We start from the raw sequence: 23566 nt of genomic DNA, 5'->3' as shown, positions 1-23566 counted from the left end.
CGGCCTTTCTTAAATCAGCCTCACCCGCACTCGGCCTTTCTTAAATCAGCCTCTCCCGCTCTCGGCTCTTTCTTAAATCAGCCTCTCCCGCCCTCGGCCTTTCTTAAATCAGCCTCTCCCGCTCTCGGCTCTGTTTAAATCAGCCTCTCCCGCTCTCGGCTCTTTCTTAAATCAGCCTCTCCCGCACTCGGCCTTTCTTAAATCAGCCTCTGCCGCTCTCGGCTCTTCCTTAAATCAGTCTCTCCCGCTCGGCCTTTCTTAAATCAGCCTCTCCCGCTCTCGGCCTTTCTTAAATCAGCCTCTCCCGCTCTCGGCCTTTCTTAAAATCAGCCTCTCCCGCTCTCAGCTATGTTTAAATCAGCACCTCCCGCTCTCGGCCAATCTTAAATCAGCCTCTCCCACTCTCGGCCTTGCTTATATCAGCCTCAAGCGCTCTTGTCCTCTCCTAAATCAGCCTCTCCCGCTCTCGGCCTTTCTTAAATCAGCCTCTAAAGGGAAGATAGATTATGAAAGTAAATTAGCAAAAAATATAAAAACAGACAGTAAAAGTTTCTATAGTTATATAAAAAGAAAAAGGGTGGCTAAAGTAAATGTTGGTCCCTTAGAGGATGAGACCGGGAAATTAATGGTGGGAAACATGGAGATGGCAAAAACACTGAACAATTATTTTGTATCAGTCTTTACAGTAGAGGACACGAAGAATATCCCAACAATGGACAAACAGGGGGCTCTAGGGGGGGAGGAACTAAATACAATTAAAATCACTAAGGAAGTGGTACTTGGTAAAATAATGGGACTCAAGGCGGATAAATCCCCTGGACCTGATGGCTTGCATCCCAGGGTCTTGAGGGAAGTAGCGGTAGGGATTGTGGATGCATTGGTAATAATTTTCCAAAACTCACTGGACTCAGCAAAGGTCCCGGCAGATTGGAAAACTGCTAATGTAACACCATTATTTAAAAAGGGTAGTAGGCAGAAGGCTGGAAACTATAGACCTGTTAGCCTAACATCTGTGGTTGGTAAAATGTTAGAGTCCATTATTAAGGAGACAGTAAGGGACATTTGGATAAACATAATTTAATAGGGCAAACTCAGCATGGTTTCATGAAGGGGAAGTCATGTTTAACAAATTTGCTTGAGTTTTTTGAGGAAGTAACATACAGGGTGGATAAAGGGGAACCAGTGGTCGTAGTGTATTTAGACTTCCAAAAGGCATTTGACAAGGTGCCACACAAAAGATTATTGCTCAAGATAAAAAATCACGGGATTGGGGGTAATATTCTGGCGTGGGTGGAGGATTGGCTCTCTAACAGAAAGCAGAGAGTTGGGATAAATGGTTCGTTCTCAGATTGGCAACCAGTAACTAGTGGTGTTCCGCAGGGGTCAGTGCTGGGTCCCCAGCTCTTTACAATCTATATTAACGATTTGGAGGAGGGGACCGAGTGTAACATATCAAAGTTTGCAGATGATACAAAGATGGGACGGAAAGTAGTGAGTGAGGAGGACATAAAAAACCTGCAAAGGGACATAGACAGGCTAAGTAAGTGGGCAGAGATTTGGCAGATGGAATACAATGCTGGAAAGTGTGAGGTTATGCACTTTGGCAGGAAAAATCATAGAGCAAGTTATTATCTTAATGGCAAGAAACTGGAAAGTACTGTAGTACAAAGGGATCTGGGGGTCCTGGTGCACGAAACTCAAAAAGTTAGTATGCAGCTGCAGCAAGTGATTAAGAAGGCCAATGGAATGTTGGCTTTTATTGCTAGGGGGTTGGAATATAAAAACAGGGAGGTATTGCTGCAGTTGTACAAGGTGTTGGTGAGGCCGCACCTGGAATACTGCATACAGTTTTGGTGTCCATACTTAAGAAAATACATACTTGCTCTCGAGTCAGTACAAAGAAGGTTCACTCGGTTAATCCCGGGGATGAGGGGGTGGTCATATGAGGAGAGGTTGAGTAGATTGGGACTCTACTCATTGGAGTTCAGAAGAATGAGAGGCGATCTTATTGAAACATATAAGATTGTGAAGGGGCTTGATCGGGTGGATGCGGTGAGGATGTTCCCAATGATGGGTGAAACTAGAACTAGGGGGCATAATCTTAAAATAAGGGGCTGCTCATTCAAAACTGAGATGAGGAGAAACTTCTTCACTCAGAGGGTGGTAGGTTTGTGGAATTTGCTGCCCCAGAAAGCTGTGGAAGCTACATCATTAAATAAATTTAAAACAGAAATAGATAGTTTCCTAGAAGTAAAGGGAATAAAGGGTTACGGGGAGCGGGCAGGAAATTGGACATGAGTCTGGGTTCGGAACGGTCATGGCCCTGTGGGTAGTGGAGCGGGCCCAGGGGCCGTGTAGCCTTGTTCTGCTCCTACTGTGTTCTAATTCAGTTAGATTTCAGGAGATGGTTTTATTCCTGTTCCTGGCTGGGGTGGAGATCGCCTTTACAGAAGGTAAGTACTGTAGAAAATATAGGGACAGAGTGATCTCCTGGAAGAATTTCGATCGCCTAGATGGTTCGGAGAGGAATTTCCCAGATTTTTTTCTCCCAAATTGGCCATTGGGTCTTTATCTGGTTTTTCGCCTCTCCCGGGAGATCACATGGGTTCGGGTGGATGCAGAGTGATAGAAGGTTTGAGGTTAGGATCAGATCAGCCATGATCTTATTGAATGGTGGAGCAGGCTCGAGGGGCCGATTGGCCTACTCCTGCTCCTATTTCTTATGTTCTTATTTTCTGATGTTCTCTCCCACTCTCGGCCTTTCTTAAATCAGCCGCTTCCGCTCTCGGCCTTTCTTAAATCAAACGCTCCCACTCTCAGCCCTTCTTGAAACAGCCTCTCCCGCTCTCGGCTCTTTCTTAAATCAGCCTCTCCCGCTCTCGGCTCTTTCTTAAATCAGCCTCTCCCGCACTCGGCCTTTCTTAAATCAGCCGCTTCCACTCTCGGCCTTTCTTAAATCAGCCTCTCCCGCACTCGGCCTTTCTTAAATCAGACTCTCCCGCTCTCGGCCTTTCTTAAATCAGCCTCTCCCGCTCTCGGCCTTTTTTAATCAGCCTCTCCCGCACTCGGCGCTCTGTTTGAATCAGCCTCTCCCGCTCTCGGCCTTTCTTAATTCAGCTTGTCCCACTCTCGGCCTTTCTGAAATCCGCCGCTTCCACTCTCGGCATTTCTTAAATCAGCCTCTCCCGCTCTCAGCTCTGTTTTAATCAGTCTCTCCCGCTCTCGGCTCTTTCTTAAATCAGCCTCGCCCACTCTCGGCCTTTCTTAAATCAGCCTCTCCCGCTCTCGGCCTTTATTAAATCATCCTCTCCCACTCTCGGCCTTGCTTAAATCAGCCTCTCCCGCTCTCGGCCTTTCTTAAATCAGACTCTCCCACTCTCGGCCTTTCTTAAATCAGCCTCTCCCGCTCTCGGCCTTTCTTAAATCAGCCTCTCCTGCTCTCGCCTCTGTTTCAATCAACCTCTCCCACTCTCGGCCTTTCCAAAATCAGCCTCTCCCATTCTCGGCCTTTCTTAATTCAGCGTCTCCCGCTCTCGGCCTTTCTTATATCAGCCGCTTCCACTCTCGGCCTTTCTTAAATCAGCCTCTCCCACTCTCGGACTTTCTTAAATCACCCTCGCCCGCTCTCGGCCTTTTATAAATCAGCCTCTGCCGCGATCTGCCTTTCTTAAACCAGCCTCTCCCGCTCTCGGCCGTTCTTAAATCAGCCTCTCCCGCTCTCGGCCTTTCTTAAATGAGCCTCTCCTGCACTCGACTCTTTCTTAAATCAGCCTCTCCCGCTCGGCCTTTCTTAAATCAGCCTCTGCCACTCTCGGCATTTCTTAAATCAGCCTCTCCTGCTCCCTGCTCTTTCTTAAATGAACCTCTCCCGCTCTCGGCCTTTCTTAAATCAGCCTCTCCCACTCTCGGCCTTTCTTAAATCAGCCTCTCCCGCTCTCGGCTCTGTTTAAATCACCCTCTCCCGCTCTCGGCTCTTTCTTAAATCAGCCTCTCCCGTTCTCGGCCTTGCTTAAATCAGCCTCTCCCGCTCTCGGCCTTTCCTAAATCAGCCTCTCCCGCTCTCGGCCTTTCTTAAATCAGCCTCGCCCGCTCTCGGCCTTTCTTAAATCAAACGCTCCCACTCTCGGCCTTTCTTAAATCAGCCTCACCCGCTCTCGGCCTTTCTTAAATCAGCCTCTCGTGCTCACGCCTCTTTCTTAAATCAACCTCTCCCACTCTCGGCCTTGCTTATATCAGCCTCAAGCGCTCTCGGCCTTTCTTAAATCAGCCTCACCCGCTCTCGGCCTTTCCTAAATCAGCCTCTCCTGCTCCCGGCACTTGCTTAAATCAACCTCTCCCACTCTTGGCCTTTCTTAAATCACCCTCTCCCACTCTCGGCTCTTTCTTAATTCAGCCTCTCCCACTCGGCCTTTCTTAAATCAGCCTCTCCCGCTCTCGGCCTTTCTTAAATCAGCATCTCCCGCTCGGCCTTTCTTAAATCAGCCTCTCCCGCTCTCAGCTTTTCTTAAATCAGACTCTCCCGCTCTCGGCTCCTTTTTAAATCAGCCTCTCCCGCTCGGCCTTTCTTAAATCAGCCTCTCACAATCTCGGCATTTCTTAAATCAGCCTCTCCCGCTCTCAGCTATGTTTAAATCAGCAGCTTTCGCTCTCGGCCAATCTTAACTCAGCCTCTCCCGCTCTCGGCATTTCTTAAATTAGCCTCTCCTGCTCTCGGCCTTTCTTAAATCAGCCTCTCCCGCTCTCGGCCTTTCATAAATCAGCCTCTCCCGCTCTCAGCCTTTCTTTAATCAGCCTTTCCCGCTCTTGGTCTTTCTTAATTCAGCCTCTCCAGCTCTCGGCCATTCTTAAATCAGCCTGTCCCGCTCTCGGCCTTTCTTAAATTAGCCTCTCCCGCTGTCGGCCTTTCTTAAACCAGCCTCTCCCGCTCTCGGCCTTTCTTAAATCAGCCACTCCCGCTCTCGGCCTTTCTTAAATCAGCCTCTCCCGCTCTCGGCCTTTCTTAAATCAGCCTCTCCTGCTCTCTGCCTTTCTTAAATCACCCTGTCAAGCTCACGGCCTTTTTTAAATCAGCCTCTGCCGCGCTCGGCCTTTCTTAAATCAGCCTCTCCCACTCTCGGCCTTTCTTAAATCAGCCTCTCCCGCTCTCGGCTATTCTTAAATCAGCCTCTCCCGCTCTCGGCCTTTCATAAATCAAACGCTCCCACTCACGGCATTTCTTAAATCAGCCTCACCCACTCTCGGCCTTGCTTATATCAGGCTCAAGCGCTCTCGGCCTTTCTTAAATCAGCCTCTCCTGCTCTCGGCCTTTCTTAAATCAGCCTCTCCCACTCTCGGCCTTTCTTAAATCAGCCTCTCCCACTCTTGGCCTTTCTTAAATCAGCCTCACCCGCTCTCGGCCTTTCTTAAATCAGCCTCTCCCGCTCTCGGCCTTTCTTAAATCAGCCTCTCCCACTCTCGGCCTTTCTTAATTCAGCCTCTCCAGCTCTCGGCCTTTCGTAAATCAGCCTCTCCCGCTCTCGGCTCTTTCTTAAATCAGCCTCTCCCACTCTCGGCTCTTTCTTAAATCAGCCTCTCCCGCTCTCGGCCTTTCTTAAATCAGCCTCTCCCACTCTCGGCTCTTTCTTAAATCAGCCTCTCCCACTCTCGGCTCTTTCTTGATTCAGCCTCTCCCGCACACGGCCTTTCTTAAATCAGCATCTCCCGCCCTCGGCCTTTCTTAAATCAGCCTCTCCAGCTCTCGGCTCTGTTTAAATCAGCCTCTCCCGCTCTCGGCTCTTTCTTAAATCAGCCTCTCCCGCTCTCGGCCTCTCTTAAATCAGCCTCTCCAGCTCTCGGCCTTTCTTAAATCAGCCTTTCCAGCTCTCGGCCTTTCATAAATCAAACGCTCCCACTCTCGGCCTTTCTTAAATCAGCCTCACCCACTCTCGGCCTTTCTTAAATCAGCCTCTCCCGCTCTCGGCCTTTCTTAAATCAGCGTCTCCCACTCTCGGCCTTTCATAAATCTGCCTCTCCAGCTCTCGGCCTTTCTTAAATCAAACGCTCCCACTCTCGGCCTTTCTTAAATCAGCCTCTCCCGCTCTCGGCCTTTCTTAAATCAGCCTCTCCCGCTCTCGGCCTTTCTTAAATCAGCATCTCCCGCACTCGGCCTTTCTTAAATCAGCCTCGCCCGCTCTCGGCCTTTCTTAAATCAGCCTCTCCCACTCTCGGCTCCTTCTTAAATCAGCCTCCCCAGCTCTCGGCCTTTCTTAAATCAACCTCTCCCGCTCTCGGCCTTTCTTGATTCAGCCTCTCCCGCTCTCTGCCTTTCTTAAATCAGCCTCTCCCGCTCTCGGCCTTACTTAAATCAGCCTCTCCCACTCTCAGCCTTTCTTAAACCAGCCTCCTGAGCTCTCGGCCTTTCTTAAAACAAACGCTCACACTCTCGGCCTTTCTTAAATCAGCCTCACCCGCTCTCGGCCTTTCTTAAATCTGCCTCTCCCGCTCTCGGCATTTCTTATATCAGCCTTTCCCGCTCTTGGCCTTTCTTAATTCAGCCTCTCCAGCTCTCGGCCTTTCGTAAATAAGCCTCTCCCGCTCTTGGCTCTTTCTTAAATCAGCCTCTCCCACTCTCGGCTCTTTCTTAAATCAGCATCTCCCGCCCTCGGCCTTTCTTAAATCAGCCTCTCCCGCCCTCGGTCTTTCTTAAACCAGCCTCTCCCGCTCTCGGCACTTGCTTCAATCAACCTCTCCCACTCTCGGCCTTTCTTAAATCAGCCTCTCCCACTCTCAGCCTTTCTTAAATCAGCCTCTCCCGCTCTCGGCTCTGTTTAAGTCAGCCTTTCCCGCTCTCGGCTCTTTCTTAAATCAGCCTCTCCCGTTCTCGGCCTTTCTTAAATCAGCCTCTCCCGCTCTCGGCCTTTCATAAATCAGCCTCTCCCGCTCTCGCCCTTTCTTAATTCAGCCTCTCCCAATCTCGGCCTTTCTTAAATCAGCCTCTCCTGCTCTCGGCCTTTCTTAAATCAGCCTCTCCCACTCTCGGCTCTTTCTTAAATCAACCTCTCCCACTCTCGGCCTATCTTGATTCAAACTCTCCCGCTCTCGGCCTTTCTTAAATCAGCCTCTCCCGCTCTCGGCCTTGCTTAAATCAGCCTCTCCTGCTCTCGGCTCTTTCTTAAATCAACCTCTCCCACTCTCGGCCTTTCTTAAATCAACCTCTCCCACTCTCGGCCTTTCTTAAATCAGTCTCTCCCGCCCTCGGCCTTTCTTAAATCAGCCTCTCCTGTTCTCAGCCTTTCTTAAATCAGCCTCTCCCGCTCTCAGCCTTTCTTAAATCAGCCTCTCCCACTCTCGGCCTTTCTTAAATCAGCCTCTCCCGCTCACGGCCTTTCTTAAATCAGCCACTCCTGCTCTCGGCTCTTTCTTGAATCAAACTCTCCCGCTCTCGGCCTTTCTTAAATCAGGCTTTCCCGCTCTCGGCTCTTTCTTAAATCAGCCTCTCCCGCTCGGCCTTTCTTAAATCAGCCGCTTCCGCTCTCGGCCGTACTTAAATTAGCCTCTCCCGCTCTCGGCTCAGTTTAAATCAGCCTCTCCTGCTCTGGGCCTTTCTTAAATCAGCCGATTCCGCTCTCGGCCTTTCTTAAATCAGCCTCTCCCGCTCTCGGCCTTTCTTAAATCAGCCGCATCCTTTCTCGGCCTTTCTTAAATCAGCCTCTCCCGCACTCGGCTCTTTCTTAAGTCAGCATCAGCCACTCTCGGCCTTTCTTAAATCAGCCTCTCCCACTCTCGGCCTTTCTTAAATCAGCCTCTCCCGCTCTCGGCTCTTTCTTAAATCAAACGCTCCCACTCTCGGCCTTTCTTCAATCAGCCTCTCCAGCTCTCGGCCTTTCTTAATTCAGCGTCTCCAGCACTCGGCCTTTCTTAAATCAGCCTCTGCCGCTCTCGGCCTTTCTAAAATCAGCCTCTCCCGCTCTCGGCCTTTCTTAAACCACCCTCTCCCGCTCTCGGCCTTTCTTAAATCAGCCTTTCCCGCTCTCGGCCTTTCTTAAATCAGCCTCTCCCACTCTCGGCTCTTTCTTAAATCAACCTCTCCCACGCTTGGCCTTTCTTGATTCAGCCTCTCCCGCTGTCGGCTCTTTATTAAATCAGCCTCTCCCGCTCTCGGCCTTGCTTAAATCAGCCTCTCCTGCTCTCGGCTCTTTCTTAAATCAACCTCTCCCACGCTTGGCCTTTCTCGATTCAGCCTATCCCACTCTCGGCTTTTCTTAAATCAGCCTCTCCCACTCTCGGCCTTTCTTAAATCAGCCTTTCCCGCTCTCGGCTCTTTTTAAATCAGCCTCTCCCGCTCTCGGCTATTTCTTAAATCAGCCTCTCCCGTTCTCGGCCTTTCTTAAATCAGCCTCTCCCGCTCTTGGCTCTTTCTTAAATCAGCCTCTCCCGCTCGGCCTTTCTTAAATCAGCCGCTTCCGCTCTCGGCCGTACTTAAAATCGCCTCTCCCGCTCTCGGCTCAGTTTAAATCAGCCTCTCCCGCTCTGGGCCTTTCTTAAATCAGCCGCTTCCGCTCTCGGCCTTTCTTAAATCAGCCTCTCCCGCTCGGCCTTTCTTAAATCAGCTTCTCCCGCTCTCAGCTATGTTTAAATCAGCACCTCCCGCTCTCGGCCAATCTTAAATCAGCCTCTCCCACTCTCGGCCTTTCTTAAATCAGCCTCTCCCGCACTCGGCTCTGTTTACATCAGCACCTCCCGCTCTCGGCCTTTCTTAAATCAGCCTTTCCCGCTCTCGGCCTTTCTTAAATCAGCCTCTCCCTCTCTCGGCTCTTTCTTAAATCAACCTCTCCCACGCTTGGCCTTTCTTGATTCAGCCTCTCCCGCTGTCGGCTCTTTATTAAATCAGCCTCTCCCGCTCTCGGCCTTGCTTAAATCAGCCTCTCCTGCTCTCGGCTCTTTCTTAAATCAACCTCTCCCACGCTTGGCCTTTCTTGATTCAGCCTATCCCACTCTCGGCTTTTCTTAAATCAGCCTCTCCCACTCTCGGCTATTTCTTAAATCAGCCTCTCCCGTTCTCGGCCTTTCTTAAATCAGCCTCTCCCGCTCTTGGCTCTTTCTTAAATCAGCCTCTCCCGCTCGGCCTTTCTTAAATCAGCCGCTTCCGCTCTCGGCCGTACTTAAAATAGCCTCTCCCGCTCTCGGCTCAGTTTAAATCAGCCTCTCCCGCTCTTGGCCTTTCTTAAATCAGCCGCTTCCGCACTCGGCCTTTCTTAAATCAGCCTCTCCCGCTCGGCCTTTCTTAAATCAGCCTCTCCCGCTCTCGGCTCTGTTTACATCAGCCCCACCCGCTCTCGGCTCTTTCTTAAATCAGCCTCTCCCGCTCTCGGCTCTGTTTTAATAAGCCTCTCCCGCTCTCGGCCTTTCTATAATCAGCCTCTCCCGCTCTCGGCCTCTCTTAAATAAGCCGCTTCCGCTCTCGGCCTTTCTTAAATCAGCCTCTCCCACTCTCGGCCTTTCTTAAATCAGCCTCTCCCGCTCTCAGCCTTTCTTAAATCAGCCTCTCCCGCTCTCGGCCTTTCTTAAATCAGCCGCTTCCTTTCTCGGCCTTTCTTAAATCAGCCTCTCCCGCTCTCAGCCTTTCTTATATCAGCCTCTCCCGCACTCGGCTCTTTCTTAAGTCAGCATCAGCCACTCTCGGCCTTTCTTAAATCAGCCTCTCCCACTCTCGGCCTTTCTTAAATCAGCCTCTCCTGCTCTCGGCTCTTTCTTAAATCAAACGTTCCCACTCTCGGCCTTTCTTCAATCAGCCTCTCCAGCTCTCTGCCTTTCTTAAATCAGCCTCTCCAGCTCTCGGCCTTTCTTAAATCAGCCTCTGCCGCTCTCGGCCTTTCTTAAATCAGCCTCTCCCGCTCTCGGCCTTTCTTAAATCACCCTCTCCCTCTCTCGGCCTTTCTTAAATCAGCCTCTCCTGCTCTCGGCCTTTCTTAAATCAGCCTCTCCTGCTCTCGGCCTTTCTTAAATCAGCCTCTCCCACTCTCGGCTCTTTCTTAAATCAACCTCTCCCACGCTTGGCCTTTCTTGATTCAGCCTCTCCCGCTCTCGGCTCTTTCTTAAATCAGCCTCTCCCGCTCTCAGCCTTGCTTAAATTAGCCTCTCCTGCTCTCGGCTCTTTCTTAAATCAACCTCTCCCACGCTTGGCCTTTCTTGATTCAGCCTCTCCCACTCTCGGCCTTTCTTAAATCAGCCTCGCCCACTCTCGGCCTTTCTTAAATCAGCCTCTCCCGCTCTCGGCTTTTTAAATCAGCCTCTCCCGCTCTCGGCTCTTTCTTAAATCAGCCTCTCCCGTTCTCGGCCTTTCTTAAATCAGCCTCTCCCGCTCTCGGCTCTTTCTTAAATCAGCCTCTCACGCTCTCGGCCTTTCTTAAATCAGCCGCTTCCGCTCTCGGCCTTTCTGAAATCAGCCTCTCCCGCTCTCGGCCTTTCTTAAATCAAACGCTCCCACTCTCGGCCTTTCTTAAATCAGCCTCACCCGCTCTCGGCCTTTCTTAAATCAGCCTCTCCTGCTCTAGGCCTTTCTTAATTCAGCCTCTCCGGCTCTCGGCCTTTCTTAAATCAACCTCTCCCGCTCTCGGCTCTTTCTTAAATCAGCCTCTCCCGCTCTCGGCTCTTTCTTAAATCAGCATCTCCCGCTCGGCCTTTCTTAAATCAGCCTCTCCCACTCTCGGCCTTTCTTAAATCAGCCGCTTCCGCTCTCGGCCTTTCTGAAATCAGCCTCTCCCGCTCTCAGCTCTGTTTAATCAGACTCTCCCGCTCACGGCTCTTTCTTATGTTAGCATCTCCCACTCTCGGCCTTTCTTAATTCAGCCTCTCCGGCTCTCGGCCTTTCTTAAATCAACCTCTCCCGCTCTCGGCCTTTCTGAAACCAGCCTCTCCCGCTCTCGGTTCTGTTTAAATCAGCTTCTCCCGCTCTCGGCCTTTCTTAAATCAGCATCTCCCGCTCTCGGCCTTTCTTAAATCAGCCTCTCCCGCTCTCGGCCTTTATTAAATCATCCTCTCCCGCTCTCGGCCTATCTTAAATCAGCCTCTTCCGCTCTCGGCCTTTCTTAAATCAGCCTCTCCCGCTCTCGGCCTTTCTTATATCAGCCTCTGCCGCTCTCGGCCTTTCTTAAATCAGTCTCTCCCGCTCTCGGCCTTTCTTAAATCAGTCTTTCCCGCTCTCGGCCTTTCTTAAATCAGCCTCTCCCACTCTCGGCCTTTCTTAAATCAGCCTCTAACGCTCTCGGCTCTGTTTAAATCAGCCTCTCCCACTCTCGGCTCTTTCTTAAATCAGCCTCTCCCGTTCTTGGCCTTTCTTAAATCAGCCTCTCCCGCACTCGGCCTTTCTTAAATCAGCCTCTCCCGTTCTCGGCCTTTCTTAAATCAGCCTCTCCCGCTCTTGGCCTTTCTTAAATCAGCCGCTTCCGTTCTCGGCCTTTCTTAAATCAGCCTCTCCCGCTCTCAGCCCTGTTTAAATCAGCCTCTCCCGCTCTCGGCTCTTTCTTACGTCAGCATCTCCCACTCTCGGCCTTTCTTAAATCAGCCTCTCCCGCTCTCGGCCTTGCTTAAATCAGCCTCTCCTGCTCTCGGCTCTTTCTTAAATCAACCTCTCCCACTCTCGGCCTGTCTTAAATCAACCTCTCCCACTCTCGGCCTTTCTTAAATCAGTCTCTCCCGCCCTCGGCCTTTCTTAAATCAGCCTCTCCCACTCTCGGCCTTTCTTATATCAGCCTCTCCCGCTCTCGGCCTTTCTTAAATCAGCCACTCCTGCTCTCGGATCTTTCTTGAATCAAACTCTCCCGCTCTCGGCCTTTCTTAAATCAGGCTTTCCCGCTCTCGGCTCTTTCTTAAATCAGCCTCTCCCGCTCGGCCTTTCTTAAATCAGCCGCTTCCGCTCTCGGCCGTACTTAAATTAGCCTCTCCCGCTCTCGGCTCAGTTTAAATCAGCCTCTCCTGCTCTGGGCCTTTCTTAAATCAGCCGATTCCGCTCTCGGCCTTTCTTAAATCAGCCTCTCCCGCTCTCGGCCTTTCTTAAATCAGCCGCTTCCTTTCTCGGCCTTTCTTAAATCAGCCTCTCCCGCACTCGGCTCTTTCTTAAGTCAGCATCAGCCACTCTCGGCCTTTCTTAAATCAGCCTCTCCCACTCTCGGCCTTTCTTAAATCAGCCTCTCACGCTCTCGGCTCTTTCTTAAATCAAACGCTCCCACTCTCGGCCTTTCTTCAATCAGCCTCTCCAGCTCTCGGCCTTTCTTAAATCAGCCTCTGCCGCTCTCGGCCTTTCTAAAATCAGCCTCTTCCGCTCTCGGCCTTTCTTAAATCAGCCTCTCCCACTCTCGGCCTTTCTTAAATCAGCCTCTCACGCTCTCGGCTCTTTCTTAAATCAAACGCTCCCACTCTCGGCCTTTCTTAAATCAGCCTCTCCCGCTCTCGGCCTTTATTAAATCATCCTCTCCCGCTCTCGGCCTATCTTAAATCAGCCTCTTCCGCTCTCGGCCTTTCTTAAATCAGCCTCTCCCGCTCTCGGCCTTTCTTATATCAGCCTCTGCCGCTCTCGGCCTTTCTTAAATCAGTCTCTCCCGCTCTCGGCCTTTCTTAAATCAGTCTCTCCCGCTCTCGGCCTTTCTTAAATCAGCCTCTCCCACTCTCGGCCTTTCTTAAATCAACCTCTCCCGCTCTCGGCTCTGTTTAAATCAGCCTCTCCCACTCTCGGCTCTTTCTTAAATCAGCCTCTCCCGTTCTTGGCCTTTCTTAAATCAGCCTCTCCCGCACTCGGCCTTTCTTAAATCAGCCTCTCCCGCTCTCGGCCTTTCTTAAATCAGCCTCTCCCGCTCTCGGCCTTTCTTAAATCAGCCGCTTCCGTTCTCGGCCTTTCTTAAATCAGCCTCTCCCGCTCTCAGCCCTGTTTAAATCAGCCTCTCCCGCTCTCGGCTCTTTCTTACGTCAGCATCTCCCACTCTCGGCCTTTCTTAAATCAAACGCTCCCACTCTTGGCCTTTCTTAAATCGGCCTCACCCACTCTCGGCCTTTCTTATATCAGCCTCTCCAGCTCTCGGCCTTTCTTAAATCAGCCTCTCCCGCTCTCGGCCTTTCTTAAATCAGCCTCTCCCGCTCTCGGCCTTTCTTAAATCAGCCTCTCCTGCTCTCGGCCTTTCTTAAATCAGCCTCTCCCACTCTCGGCTCTTTCTTAAATCAACCTCTCCCACGCTCGGCCTTTCTTGATTCAGCCTCTCCTGCTCTCGGCCTTTCTTAATTCAGCCTCTCCCGCACTCTGACTTGCTTAAATCAGCCTCTTCTGCAATCAGCTCTTTCTTAAATCAACCTCTCGCACTCTCGGCCTTTCTTAAATCAACCTCTCCCACTCTCGGCCTTTCTTAAATCAGCCTCTCCCGCCCTCGGCCTTTCTTCAATCAGCCTCTCCCGCTCTCGGCTCTGTTTAAATCAGCCTCTCCCACTCTCGGCTCTTTCTTAAATCAGCCTCTCCTGTTCTCGGCCTTTCTTAAATGAGCCTCTCCCGCACTCGGCCTATCTTAAATCAGACTCTCCCGCTCTCGGCCTTTCTTAAATCAGCCTCTCCTGTTCTCGGCCTTTCTTAAATCAGCCTCTCCCGCACTCGGCCTTTCTTAGATCTGCCTCTCCCGCTCTCGGCTCTTTCTTAAATCAGCCTCTCCCGCTCGGCCTTTCTTAAATCAGCCTCTCCCGCTCTCGGCTCTTTCTTAAATCAGCCTCTCCCGCTCGGCCTTTCTTAAATCAGACTCTCCCGCTCACGGCTCTTTCGTACGTTAGCATCTCCCACTCTCGGCCTTTCTTAAATCACCCTCTCCCGCTCTCGGCCTTTCTTAAATCAAACTCTCCCACTCTCGGCCTTTCTTAAATCAGCCTCTCCCGCTCTCGGCCTTTCTTAAATCAGCCTCTCCCGCTCTAGGCCTTTCTTAAATCAGCCTCTCCCGCTCTCGGCGCTCTGTTTGAATCAGCCTCTCCCGCTCTCGGCCTTTCTTATATCAGTCTCTTCCGCTCTCGGCTCTTTTTAAATAAGCCTCTCCCGCTCTCGGCCTTTCTTAAATGAGCCTCTCCCGCTCTCGGCCTTTCTTAAATCAGCCTCTCCCACTCTCGGCCTTTCTTAAATCAGCCTCTCCCGCTCTAGGCCTTTCTTAAGTCAGCCTCTCCCGCTCTCGGCGCTCTGTTTGAATCAGCCTCTCCCGCTCTCGGCCTTTCTTAAATCAGCCTCTTCCGCTCTCGGCTCTTATTCAATAAGCCTCTCCCGCTCTCGGCCTTTCTTAAATCAGCCTCTCCCGCTCTCAGCCTTTCTTAAATCAGCCTCTCCCGCGCTCGGCCTTTCTTAAATCAGCCTCTCCCACTCTCGGCCTTTCTTAAATCAGCCTCTCCCGCCCTCGGCTCTTTCTTAAATCAGCCTCTCCCACTCTCGGCCTTTCTTGAATCAGCCTCTCCCGCTCTCGGCTCTTTCTTAAATCAGCCTCTCCCGCTCTCGGCTTTTTTAAAATCAGCCTCTCCCGCTCTCGGCCTTTATTAAATCAGCCGCTCCCGCTCTTGGACTTTCTTAAATCAGCCTCTCCCACTCTCGGCCTTTCTTAAATCAGCCTCTCCCGCTCTCGGCCTTTTTATACCAGCCTCTCCCGCACTCGGCCTTTCTTAAATCGGCCGCTTCCACTCTCGGCCTTTCTTAAATTAGCCTCTCCCGCTCTCGGCCTTTCTTAAATCAGCCTCTCCCGCTCTCAGCGTTTCTTAAATCAGCCTCTCCCGCTCTCGGCCTTTCTTAAATCAGCCTCTCCCACTCTCGGCCTTTTTTAAATCAGCCTCTGCCGCGCTCGGCCTTTCTTAAATCAAACTCTCCCGCTCTCGGCCTTTCTTAAATCAGCCTCTCCCGCTCTAGGCCTTTCTTAAATCAGCCTCTTCCACTCTCAGCTCTTTTTAAATAAGCCTCTCCCGCTATCGGCCTTTCTTAAATCAGCCTCTCCCGCTCTCGTGTCTTTCTTAAATCAGCCTCTCCCGCTCTCGGCCTTTCTTAAATCAGCCTCTCCCGCTCTCGGCCTTTCTTAAATCAAACTCTCCCGCTCTCGGCCTTTCTTAAATCAGCCTCTCCCGCTCTCGGCCTTTCTTATATCAGCCTTTCCTGCTCTTGGCCTTTCTTAATTCAGCCTCTCCAGCTCTCGGCCTTTCGTAAATAAGCCTCTCCCGCTCTTGGCTCTTTCTTAAATCAGCCTCTCCCACTCTCGGCTCTTTCTTAAATCAGCCTCTCCCGCTCTCGGCCTTTCTTAAATCAGCCTCTCCCACTCTCGGCTCTTTCTTGATTCAGCATCTCCCGCCCTCGGCCTTTCTTAAATCAGCCTCTCCCGCCCTCGGCCTTTCTTAAATCAGCCTCTCCCGCTCTCGGCTCTGTTTAAATCAGCCTCTCCTGCTCTCGGCCTTTCTTAAATCAGCCTCTCCCGCTCTCGGCTCTTTCTTAAATCAGCCTCTCCCGCTCGGCCTTTCTTAAATCAGACTCTCCCGCTCACGGCTCTTTCGTACGTTAGCATCTCCCACTCTCGGCCTTTCTTAAATCACCCTCTCCCGCTCTCGGCCTTTCTTAAATCAAACTCTCCCACTCTCGGCCTTTCTTAAATCAGCCTCTCCCGCTCTCGGCCTTTCTTAAATCAGCCTCTCCCGCTCTAGGCCTTTCTTAAATCAGCCTCTCCCGCTCTCGGCGCTCTGTTTGAATCAGCCTCTCCCGCTCTCGGCCTTTCTTATATCAGTCTCTTCCGCTCTCGGCTCTTTTTAAATAAGCCTCTCCCGCTCTCGGCCTTTCTTAAATGAGCCTCTCCCGCTCTCGGCCTTTCTTAAATCAGCCTCTCCCACTCTCGGCCTTTCTTAAATCAGCCTCTCCCGCTCTAGGCCTTTCTTAAGTCAGCCTCTCCCGCTCTCGGCGCTCTGTTTGAATCAGCCTCTCCCGCTCTCGGCCTTTCTTAAATCAGCCTCTTCCGCTCTCGGCTCTTTTTCAATAAGCCTCTCCCGCTCTCGGCCTTTCTTAAATCAGCCTCTCCCGCTCTCAGCCTTTCTTAAATCAGCCTCTCCCGCGCTCGGCCTTTCTTAAATCAGCCTCTCCCACTCTCGGCCTTTCTTAAATCAGCCTCTCCCGCCCTCGGCTCTTTCTTAAATCAGCCTCTCCCACTCTCGGCCTTTCTTGAATCAGCCTCTCCCGCTCTCGGCTCTTTCTTAAATCAGCCTCTCCCGCTCTCGGCTTTTTTTAAATCAGCCTCTCCCGCTCTCGGCCTTTATTAAATCAGCCGCTCCCGCTCTCGGACTTTCTTAAATCAGCCTCTCCCACTCTCGGCCTTTCTTAAATCAGCCTCTCCCGCTCTCGGCCTTTTTATACCAGCCTCTCCCGCACTCGGCCTTTCTTAAATCAGCCGCTTCCACTCTCGGCCTTTCTTAAATTAGCCTCTCCCGCTCTCGGCCTTTCTTAAATCAGCCTCTCCCGCTCTCAGCGTTTCTTAAATCAGCCTCTCCCGCTCTCGGCCTTTCTTAAATCAGCCTCTCCCACTCTCGGCCTTTTTTAAATCAGCCTCTGCCGCGCTCGGCCTTTCTTAAATCAAACTCTCCCGCTCTCGGCCTTTCTTAAATCAGCCTCTCCCGCTCTAGGCCTTTCTTAAATCAGCCTCTTCCACTCTCAGCTCTTTTTAAATAAGCCTCTCCCGCTATCGGCCTTTCTTAAATCAGCCTCTCCCGCTCTCGTGTCTTTCTTAAATCAGCCTCTCCCGCTCTCGGCCTTTCTTAAATCAGCCTCTCCCGCTCTCGGCCTTTCTTAAATCAAACTCTCCCGCTCTCGGCCTTTCTTAAATCAGCCTCTCCCGCTCTCGGCCTTTCTTATATCAGCCTTTCCTGCTCTTGGCCTTTCTTAATTCAGCCTCTCCAGCTCTCGGCCTTTCGTAAATAAGCCTCTCCCGCTCTTGGCTCTTTCTTAAATCAGCCTCTCCCACTCTCGGCTCTTTCTTAAATCAGCCTCTCCCGCTCTCGGCCTTTCTTAAATCAGCCTCTCCCACTCTCGGCTCTTTCTTGATTCAGCATCTCCCGCCCTCGGCCTTTCTTAAATCAGCCTCTCCCGCCCTCGGCCTTTCTTAAATCAGCCTCTCCCGCTCTCGGCTCTGTTTAAATCAGCCTCTCCTGCTCTCGGCTCTTTCTTAAATCAGCCTCTCCCGCTCTCGGCCTTTCTAAAATCAGCCTCTCCTGCTCTCGGCCTTTCTTAAATCAGCCTCTCCCGCTCTCGGCTTTTCGTAAATCAGCCTCTCCCGCTCTCGCCCTTTCTTAATTCAGCCTCTCCCAATCTCGGCCTTTCTTAAATCAGCCTCTCCTGCTCTCGGCCTTTCTTAAATCAGCCTCTCCCACTCTCGGCTCTTTCTTAAATCAACCTCTCCCACTCTCGGCCTATCTTGATTCAACCTCTCCCGCTCTCGGCCTTTCTTAAATCAGCATCTCCCGCTCTCGGCCTTGCTTAAATCAGCCTCTCCTGCTCTCGGCTCTTTCTTAAATCAACCTCTCCCACTCTCGGCCTTTCTTAAATCAACCTCTCCTACTCTCGGCCTTTCGTAAATCAGTCTCTCCCGCCCTCGGCCTTTCTTAAATCAGCCTCTCCTGTTCTCAGCCTTTCTTAAATCAGCCTCTCCCGCTCTCAGCCTTTCTTAAATCAGCCTCTCCCACTCTCGGCCTTTCTTAATTCAGCCTCTCCCGCTCTCTGCCTTGCTTAAATCAGCCTCTTCTGCAATCGGCTCTTTCTTAAGTCAACCTCTCCCACTCTCGGCCTTTCTTAAATCAACCTCTCCCACTCTCGGCCTTTCTTAAATCAACCTCTCCCGCCCTCGGCCTTTCTTCAATCAGCCTCTCCCGCTCTCGGCTCTGTTTAAATCAGCCTCTCCCACTCTCGGCTCTTTCTGAAATCAGCCTCTCCTGTTCTCGGCCAATCTTAAAGGAGCCTCTCCCGCACTCGGCCTATCTTAAATCAGCCTCTCCCGCTCTCGGCCTTTCTTAAATCAGCCTCTCCTGTTCTCGGCCTTTCTTAAATCAGCCTCTCCCGCACTCGGCCTTTCTTAGATCTGCCTCTCCCGCTCTCGGCTCTTTCTTAAATCAGCCTCTCCCGCTCGGCCTTTCTTAAATCAGCCTCTCCCGCTCTCGGCTCTTTCTTAAATCAGCCTCTCCCGCTCGGCCTTTCTTAAATCAGACTCTCCTGCTCACGGCTCTTTCGTACGTTAGGCCGAGAGTGGGAGATGCTAACGTACGAAAGAGCCGTGAGCAGGAGAGTCTGATTTAAGAAAGGCCGAGAGTGGGAGAGTTTGATTTAAGAAAGGCCGAGAGCGGGAGAGTGTGATTTAAGAAAGGCCGAGAGTGGGAGATGCTTTCTTAAATCACCCTCTCCCGCTCTCGGCCTTTCTTAAATCAAACTCTCCCACTCTCGGCCTTTCTTAAATCAGCTTCTCCCGCTCTCGGCCTTTCTTAAATCAGCCTCTCCCGCTCGAGGCCTTTCTTAAATTAGCCTCTCCCGCTCTCAGCCTTTCTTAAATCAGCCTCTCCCGCTCTCGGCCTTTCTTAAATCAGCCTCTCCCACTCTCGGCCTTTCTTAAATCAGCCTCTCCCGCTCTAGGCCTTTCTTAAGTCAGCCTCTCCCGCTCTCGGCGCTCTGTTTGAATCAGCCTCTCCCGCTCTCGGCCTTTCTTAAATCAGCCTCTTCCGCTCTCGGCTCTTTGTAAATAAGCCTCTCCCGCTCTCGGCCTTTCTTAAATCAGCCTCTCCCGCTCTCAGCCTTTCTTAAATCAGCCTCTCCCGCGCTCGGCCTTTCTTAAATCAGCCTCTCCCACTCTCGGCCTTTCTTAAATCAGCCTCTCCCGCCCTCGGCTCTTTCTTAAATCAGCCTCTCCCACTCTCGGCCTTTCTTGAATCAGCCTCTCCCGCTCTCGGCTCTTTCTTAAATTAGCCTCTCCTGCTCTCGGCCTTTTTAAAATCAGCCTCTCCCGCTCTCGGACTTTATTAAATCAGCCGCTCCCGCTCTCGGACTTTCTTAAATCAGCCTCTCCCACTCTCGGCCTTTCTTAAATCAGCCTCTCCCGCTCTCGGCCTTTTTATACCAGCCTCTCTCGCACTCGGCCTTTCTTAAATCAGCCGCTTCCACTCTCGGCCTTTCTTAAATTAGCCTCTCCCGCTCTCGGCCTTTCTTAAATCAGCCTCTCCCGCTCTCAGCGTTTCTTAAATCAGCCTCTCCCGCTCTCGGCCTTTCTTAAATCAGCCTCTCCCACTCTCGGCCTTTTTTAAATCAGCCTCTGCCGCGCTCGGCCTTTCTTAAATCAAACTCTCCCGCTCTCGGCCTTTCTTAAATCAGCCTCTCCCGCACTAGGCCTTTCTTAAATCAGCCTCTTCCACTCTCAGCTCTTTTTGAATAAGCCTCTCCCGCTCTCTGCCTTTCTTAAATCAGCCTCTCCCGCTCTCGTGTCTTTCTTAAATCAGCCTCTCCCGCTCTCGGCCTTTCTTAAATCAGCCTTCCCCGCTCTCGGCCTTTCTTGAATCAGCCTCTCCCGCTCTTGACCTTTCTTAAATCAAACTCTCCCACTCTCGGCCTTTCTTAAATCAGCCTCTCCCGCTCTCGGCCTTTCTTAAATCAGCCTCTCCCGCTCCCGGCCTTTCTTAAATCAGCCTCTCCCGCTCTCGGCCTTTCTTGAATCAACCTCTCCCGCTCTTGACCTTTCTTCAATCAAACTCTCCCGCTCTCGGCCTTTCTTAAGTCAGCCTCTCCCGCTCTCGGCCTTTCTTATATCAGCCTTTCCCGCTCTTGGCCTTTCTTAATTCAGCCTCTCCAGCTCTCGGCCTTTCGTAAATAAGCCTCTCCCGCTCTTGGCTCTTTCTTAAATCAGCCTCTCCCACTCTCGGCTCTTTCTTAAATCAGCCTCTCCCGCTCTCGGCCTTTCTTAAATCAGCCTCTCCCACTCTCGGCTCTTTCTTGATTCAGCATCTCCCGCCCTCGGCCTTTCTTAAATCAGCCTCTCCCGCCCTCGGCCTTTCTTAAATCAGCCTCTCCCGCTCTCGGCCTTGCTTAAATCAGCCTCTCCTGCTCTCGGCTCTTTCTTAAATCAACCTCTCCCACTCTCGGCCTTTCTTAACTCAACCTCTCCCACTCTCGGCCTTTCTTAAATCAGTCTCTCCTGCCCTCGGCCTTTCTTAAATCAGCCTCTCCTGTTCTCAGCCTTTCTTAAATCAGCCTCTCCCGCTCTCAGCCTTTCTTAAATCAGCCTCTCCCACTCTCGGCCTTTCTTAAATCAGCCTCTCCCGCTCTCGGCCTTTCTTAAATCAGCCACTCCTGCTCTCGGCTCTTTCTTGAATCAAACTCTCCCGCTCTCGGCCTTTCTTAAATCAGGCTTTCCCGCTCTCGGCTCTTTCTTAAATCAGCCTCTCCCGCTCGGCCTTTCTTAAATCAGCCGCTTCCGCTCTCGGCCGTACTTAAATTAGCCTCTCCCGCTCTCGGCTCAGTTTAAATCAGCCTCTCCTGCTCTGGGCCTTTCTTAAATCAGCCGATTCCGCTCTCGGCCTTTCTTAAATCAGCCTCTCCCGCTCTCGGCCTTTCTTAAATCAGCCGCTTCCTTTCTCGGCCTTTCTTAAATCAGCCTCTCCCGCACTCGGCTCTTTCTTAAGTCAGCATCAGCCACTCTCGGCCTTTCTTAAATCAGCCTCTCCCACTCTCGGCCTTTCTTAAATCAGCCTCTCCCGCTCTCGGCTCTTTCTTAAATCAAACGCTCCCACTCTCGGCCTTTCTTCAATCAGCCTCTCCAGCTCTCGGCCTTTCTTAAATCAGCCTCTCCAGCACTCGGCCTTTCTTAAATCAGCCTCTGCCGCTCTCGGCCTTTCTAAAATCAGCCTCTCCCGCTCTCGGCCTTTCTTAAAACACCCTCTCCCGCTCTCGGCCTTTCTTAAATCAGCCTTTCCCGCTCTCGGCCTTTCTTAAATCAGCCTCTCACACTCTCGGCTCTTTCTTAAATCAACCTCTCCCACGCTTGGCCTTTCTTGATTCAGCCTCTCCCGCTCTCGGCTCTTTATTAAATCAGCCTCTCCCGCTCTCGGCCTTGCTTAAATCAGCCTCTCCTGCTCTCGGCTCTTTCTTAAATCAACCTCTCCCACGCTTGGCCTTTCTCGATTCAGCCTATCCCACTCTCGGCTTTTCTTAAATCAGCCTCTCCCACTCTCGGCCTTTCTTAAATCAGCCTTTCCCGCTCTCGGCTCTTTTTAAATCAGCCTCTCCTGCTCTCGGCTATTTCTTAAATCAGCCTCTCCCGTTCTCGGCCTTTCTTAAATCAGCCTCTCCCGCTCTTGGCTCTTTCTTAAATCAGCCTCTCCCGCTCGGCCTTTCTTAAATCAGCCGCTTCCGCTCTCGGCCGTACTTAAAATAGCCTCTCCCGCTCTCGGCTCAGTTTAAATCAACCTCTCCCGCTCTGGGCCTTTCTTAAATCAGCCGCTTCCGCTCTCGGCCTTTCTTAAATCAGCCTCCCACTCTCGGCCTTTCTTAAATCAGCCTCTCCCGCTCTCGGCTCTGTTTACATCAGCCCCACCCGCTCTCGGCTCTTTCTTAAATCAGCCTCTCCCGCTCTCGGCTCTGTTTTAATAAGCCTCTCCCGCTCTCGGCCTTTCTTAAATAAGCCGCTTCCGCTCTCGGCCTTTCTTAAATCAGCCTCTCCCACTCTCGGCCTTTCTTAAATCAGCCTCTCCCGCTCTCGGCCTTTCTTAAATCAGCCTCTCCCGCTCTCGGCCTTTCTTAAATCAGCCTCTCCCGCTCTCGGCCTTTCTTGAATCAGCCTCTCCCGCTCTTGACCTTTCTTAATTCAGCCTCTCCAGCTCTCGGCCTTTCGTAAATAAGCCTCTCCCGCTCTTGGCTCTTTCTTAAATCAGCCTCTCCCACTCTTGGCTCTTTCTTTAATCAGCCTCTCCCGCTCTCGGCCTTTCTTAAATCAGCCTCTCCCACTCTCGGCTCTTTCTTGATTCAGCATCTCCCGCCCTCGGCCTTTCTTAAATCAGCCTCTCCCGCCCTCGGCCTTTCTTAAATCAGCCTCTCCCGCTCTCGGCTCTGTTTAAATCAGCCTCTCCCGCTCTCGGCTCTTTCTTAAATCAGCCTCTCCCGCTCTCCGCCTTTCTAAAATCAGCCTCTCCTGCTCTCGGCACTTGCTTCAATCAAACTCTCCCACTCTCGGCCTTTCTTAAACCAGCCTCTCCCACTCTCAGCCTTTCTTAAATTAGCCTCTCCCGCACTCGGCTCTGTTTAAATCAGCCTTTCCCGCTCTCGGCTCTTTCTTAAATCAGCCTCTCCCGTTCTCGGCCTTTCTTAAATCAGCCTCTCCCGCTCTCGGCCTTTCGTAAATCAGCCTCTCCCGCTCTCGCCCTTTCTTAATTCAGCCTCTCCCAATCTCGGCCTTTCTTAAATCAGCCTCTCCTGCTCTCGGCCTTTCTTAAATCAGCCTCTCCCACTCTCGGCTCTTTCTTAAATCAACCTCTCCCACTCTCGGCCTATCTTGATTCAACCTCTCCCGCTCTCGGCCTTTCTTAAATCAGCCTCTCCCGCTCTCGGCCTTGCTTAAATCAGCCTCTCCTGCTCTCGGCTCTTTCTTAAATCAACCTCTCCCACTCTCGGCCTTTCTTAAATCAACCTCTCCCACTCTCGGCCTTTCTTAAATCAGTCTCTCCCGCCCTCGGCCTTTCTTAAATCAGCCTCTCCTGTTCTCAGCCTTTCTTAAATCAGCCTCTCCCGCTCTCAGCCTTTCTTAAATCAGCCTCTCCCACTCTCGGCCTTTCTTAAATCAGCCTCTCCCGCTCTCGGCCTTTCTTAAATCAGCCACTCCTGCTCTCGGCTCTTTCTTGAATCAAACTCTCCCGCTCTCGGCCTTTCTTAAATCAGGCATTCCCGCTCTCGGCTCTTTCTTAAATCAGCCTCTCCCGCTCGGCCTTTCTTAAATCAGCCGCTTCCGCTCTCGGCCGTACTTAAATTAGCCTCTCCCGCTCTCGGATCAGTTTAAATCAGCCTCTCCTGCTCTGGGCCTTTCTTAAATCAGCCGATTCCGCTCTCGGCCTTTCTTAAATCAGCCTCTCCCGCTCTCGGCCTTTCTTAAATCAGCCGCTTCCTTTCTCGGCCTTTCTTAAATCAGCCTCTCCCGCACTCGGCTCCTTCTTAAGTCAGCATCAGCCACTCTCGGCCTTTCTTAAATCAGCCTCTCCCACTCTCGGCCTTTCTTCAATCAGCCTCTCCCGCTCTTGGCTCTTTCTTAAATCAAACGCTCCCACTCTCGGCCTTTCTTCAATCAGCCTCTCCAGCTCTCGGCCTTTCTTAAATCAGCCTCTCCAGCACGCGGCCTTTCTTAAATCAGCCTCTCCCACTCTCGGCTCTTTCTTAAATCAACCTCTCCCACGCTTGGCCTTTCTTGATTCAGCCTCTCCCGCTCTCGGCTCTTTATTAAATCAGCCTCTCCCGCTCTCGGCCTTGCTTAAATCAGCCTCTCCTGCTCTCGGCTCTTTCTTAAATCAACCTCTCCCACGCTTGGCCTTTCTTGATTCAGCC

The sequence above is a fragment of the Somniosus microcephalus genome, chromosome 5, assembly GCF_052327205.1.
Source record: "Somniosus microcephalus isolate GS21.2 chromosome 5, FLI_Smic_1.0, whole genome shotgun sequence".
Lineage (NCBI taxonomy): Eukaryota > Metazoa > Chordata > Chondrichthyes > Squaliformes > Somniosidae > Somniosus > Somniosus microcephalus.
This window is presented reverse-complemented; position numbering follows the sequence as displayed.